The sequence below is a fragment of the Bidens hawaiensis genome, unplaced genomic scaffold (genome assembly GCF_021521415.1).
Source record: "Bidens hawaiensis isolate Kalapana, Puna unplaced genomic scaffold, B.hawaiensis_p1.1 tig00021509_1, whole genome shotgun sequence".
Classification (NCBI taxonomy): Eukaryota; Viridiplantae; Streptophyta; class Magnoliopsida; order Asterales; family Asteraceae; genus Bidens; species Bidens hawaiensis.
In genome coordinates, this window is record NW_027493343.1 from 377,960 (window position 1) to 382,822 (window position 4,863).

Sequence of the window (4,863 nt, forward strand, 5' to 3'; positions counted from 1 at the left end):
GTGTGCATTTAGTTGAGTCATTGTGTTATTTCATGTCCCTTGCAAGTTATTTTCTTGTAGAAGGAGATATATGCTAAATAAAAGAATCTCTCACAGGGTCGCAGTTTGTTGCATGACAAGTTGTCAAATTTTCATCTATAATTAAACAAAAATCTAGAAACTAATTATTCATGGTCGTCGATCCGTCAAAACTAGAACAATGACTCAATAAAATGAGTAGTACATATTATCAGTTGAATCTCCGGCAGCATTATGTTGTATTGTTGCGCCAAAATTGATATGTGATAACTGAATTATATATAGGCTGAGAAGAAACTATGAAATTCAAAATATGTATTCGATTAACTCTGAATCAGACTAAACTGAAATTGATCAATACAACGCCGGCAATTGTTTCTTGAACCGAAATGATGATTTTCGGAGCGATGCTAGCTTGGAAAAAACATATATAAATTACTTACTAAACGTACTAAAACTAAAGATTATAAATTTAACCCTTAACATTACTAACTAATACTAACTCATTGGGATTAATACCGACTATATCATAGGAACTTCAATTCTACAATTTCTTGTCCAGTCGGATTGATAGCTAAATTGCACAACTTGTGTATGTATATTTACTCGTGTGGCCTGAAGGGCCACCTTAGAGCCTTATGTTGTAGCATGCCTAGGCACGTTTTTTAAATCCAAGAATACATTAATATAGCAATATATTCATTACTACCAGAATATATAATGTTACAGCAAATCAGCAATTCTACTCACTTCAATGACTTCGACGGTGCAAAATTGAATATTGGTGGCACTTTTCTACATTATTCCTTCAGGTGCAATCTTTGGCAAGATATGGTATATATTCAAAGAAAAAGCAGAAAGGTGTGATAGGTGTTTTAATTTAAAAGGCACTGCTCTTTTTTCCCCACTAAATAAACCTGGTATGGAATGAGAATCAGTGCATATTTTATGCATGTGAATTGTAATTTTTTATTATGAAATGTGAATTAACCTCTTTGTTGGAATGGAATCAAAATCTTCTCTTTGTTGGAATGGAATCAGGGGCACTTTGTTTGCTCTATATAAGTAGTCTATAATTAGTGTGCAAGAGCAAGAGCATTAATACACACAGTTATCACTACATCTAATTTCTTTATAGAGACTTCTCTTTCCAGCAATTTCTTGAGCTCATTATGGCATGGAATCCCAATCCCTTATTATGTTAATACTTATTTTAATATGTTTTCTAAATTATATAATGGTCTCATTGGTATTTGAATATTGCAGGAAGGTAGTATACTATTGGGACCATGGGGAGGACATGGAGGGGCTGAATGGGATGATGGAGTACACACTGGAGTTAGAGAAATAACTCTAGTATATGGCAGTTGCATCGACTCAATCCGTGTAACATATGATAACAATGGTAAATCCTTTCTGGCTGAAAAACATGGTGGCAATGGTGGATCCAAATCTGCTCAGGTATATTTTTGCAAAATCTAATGGATCTTATTTATATGGAGTTATATTAAAATAACTTCTTATGGATTAATTACAGATTAAGTTTCAAATCCGGATGAGATTTTGATAAGTGTTAGTGGTCACTATTGTCCGGTCGTCTACGGAGGCAGTCCTGTGATTCGGTCACTCACTTTGAAGACCAACAAAAGGACATTTGGACCATTTGGGGTTGAAGAAGGAACACCCTTTAATTTCTTGACAAATGGAGGCCATATTGTCGGGTTTACTGGAAGAGGCGGGTGGTTTCTGGATTCACTCGGGTTCTACTTATCAAGCGCTAAACCAAACCTCTTTCAAAGATTCCACAAGATGTTTCACGGATTTAACCCTCTTGCTATAAGAGATGGTGAACAAAACAAAAGCAAAGGCTCAAAAGGTTATAGATGGGGCATATGAGTATCCCTAAATATAAGAATTTCTTTGTACTTCATTGCACAAGAGATGCAAATTTATCTACTATTTCATTCTTGTCTATCCAATAGTTACAATTCTAATTAAAATGAATGACATTACTAGTTGAATCTCATTATTTCAAACAACGCATGTACTTGTTTCATAATAACATATGCAAAGTACTAGTGTCACTCAAAAGGAATGTGCGTTCGACATGTTCTCAATTTAGGGCCCGTCTAACCTTGTAGTGACGACATGTTTTCGGCATAGGGTATTAGTCGTTGATACAAGAGATATAAAAAAGTTATTTAAAGAAAAAACAATATAAAGGCTTTTTATAATTACATAATATAAAAAAAGGCAAAAAAAGAAAAAAAATTATTTTGTCTATGCCAATGACATGTTGCCAGCCCTAATTTTTTTTACGGAACTAAACTTTCCCACCTCCCCAACCTCTAAATCGATAACATATCATAGCTATAGAGGTTGACTAGCTAGTCACAATTTTGAGAAACGCTATAGCCGCGGCATGTTGTCGCTACAAGTCTATTTATGCTGACGACACTTGCCGTCGCTATAGATGTTGTGAGCAAAGGGTCAAATTCTTGTAGTGAGTTCTTGAACAGCCATGATAATCACCTCAATAAAACATTCTGTTAATTGCCTATTCAACTTGTCTAGTCATTCACTTCATGTCATCACTATAGACGTTGTGAGCATAGGGTCAAATTCTTGTAGTGAGTTCTTGAACAGCCAATATACTCATCTCATCAAAACATTCTGTTAATTGCCTATTCAAGTTGTCTAGTCAGTCACTTCATGTGTTTTCATTGTGCAATTGGTTCATAATTAAGTGTAATTGCTTATTCAAGCTATTAGTCAACACATTTTTCTAAGTACACATTCTTCACATTTATTTTCCTACTCAATTGTAATTATTCTCTTTATTAGCTTTTCCTAGTTAATAGCTTATATTACTCTTGTAAACTAGCTTCTGTGATTGTATATATGTCAATAAAAGTGAAATGAAAAATATCATTAGAAATCATTTGTTTACAGTAATATGCTAGATTTGTGTCAGATTAATGCTAGACCTATGTCTCTATCTTTAATACCAATTTGTGGCATCTTGTTTCAAACTAACAATTTCTCCTACAAATGTAAATTTAAACAATTCTCATTTTGCTTCTTTTATATATGTCAAAAATAACCATTTTTTGCATAAAATTATTGGGTTTTGCTTGGCAGATCAAAAGAAAGACGGTTAGTGTTACAAGGTAAACGTAAACGTTAGTCTTGTAGACAAATTAATGGGTTCTTTTATCACCTTTTTTACATTTTTTTATATTTTGCAACGTATCGAGAGGAAAGAAAATGATTCCCTACAAATGTGCAAGTGAAACTACAAGATAATAATTTTGGTTTGGTTGTGCTCACACCCTCAGTTCAAGTGCAATATATCAATTTTAGTTTATAATTGCCCGTTCTAAGTCTTGATAAAGAATAATAAAATTGAAAAATGGCCTGAATTTTCATTTTGTTTTATGCCTCTAAACATATCGAGACGCTTCGAGACATGCGTATATACCATTTCACATTAAACATTTAACATTTTATATGTTGATAGAATATTCAACCAAATTGGAAAGCTTAAATTATGGAGCAACAGTTGGGGTCAAATATTGACCACTATAATTAGAGAGTTCAAAGGCTGTCCATAATCTTCTCCCTATTAATCGGTTTATTTAGTTTCCTTGTATAGGTCCTAAGTTCTATATATATTGTGTATAATTGTCCCTTTGTAATATACTCGAAAAATATAATAAAAAATCCTCTGATTACCATTTGATCATGGTATCAGAGCACGTGTGATCCTGGTAATTCTGAACATCCTTAGCAAAAGATGACTAATAATGAAGCCTTGGCCAGTCAAATCCCCGATGAATTAACGATGCAGATTGCTGCCCTCCTAAGAAATGGTCTCGGAGCACAACAACAAACAGTGAACCCAAGAATTTATCCCTGGGGATTAAACTCGGTGGTGACAACTATGCCCTATGGGCAACCCTAATGAAGAAAGCAATCGAAGGAAGGGGGAGAGGTTCTCACATTATAGGGGAGCCGTCACCTCCGTCCAAAACAGATAACACATATACAAGGTGGGAACAAGATGATCAATGTGTTTTCACTTGGATTATCCAGAATCTTGAATCCAATTTGGTGAATAATGTCTCACAATATCCCACTGCAAAAGCCCTCTGGGATGGGTTAGCCACCACATATGGCTCTGGGACAGATTCGTTACAAGTATTTGATCTTCATAAAAGGGCTAATTTATTAAGGCAAGGGTCCGATACACTGGAAGACTTGTGAACAAACTGCAGAACATCTGGATGTCAATAGATAGGCGAGATCCAAACCCAATGAAGGATCCAGAAGACATTCAGATCTACAACAAGAAGACTCAAGAACAAAGACTCTATCAATTGCTAACAGCGGTTGATGACAAGATGGAACCAGTCAAGAGAGATATTCTGAAAAAGGATCCACTTCCTTCGGTAGAATCAGCATATGCCACAATACGAAGGGAAGTGGCCAGGCTTAATATACTAAAATCGGGCCCTTCCGATAGTGACTCGACTGAAATTGGAATGGGTTTGGGTGCCAAAGATTCCGCACAGAGATTTAAATTCCAACCCAAGGAGAAAGAAGATAAATCCAAGTTGTATTGCACTCACTGCAAGATGAAGAAACATACTAAAGAGTCATGTTTCAAACTAGTTGGCTATCCAGAATGGTGGGAGAACGGTCACAAGGAAAAAAATAACCAGCATTCCAGATCTGATGTCAAATGGGCTCGGGCTGCTAGTGGTGGTGAAGACCAGGCTGTAAAAGGGCAAGGAAGTAGCACCGGGTTTGGTGGAATGGCAGCGAACTCCGATGAAAAATCTG

The 4,863-nt window shown here is 35.6% G+C and overlaps 1 pseudogene; it reads left to right on the forward strand.

Moving 5' to 3' along the window:
- The first annotated feature begins 738 nt into the window (after positions 1-738).
- Positions 739-1,914, forward strand: LOC143563722 (jacalin-related lectin 19 pseudogene; annotated as a pseudogene).
- Positions 1,915-4,863: the final 2,949 nt, after the last annotated feature.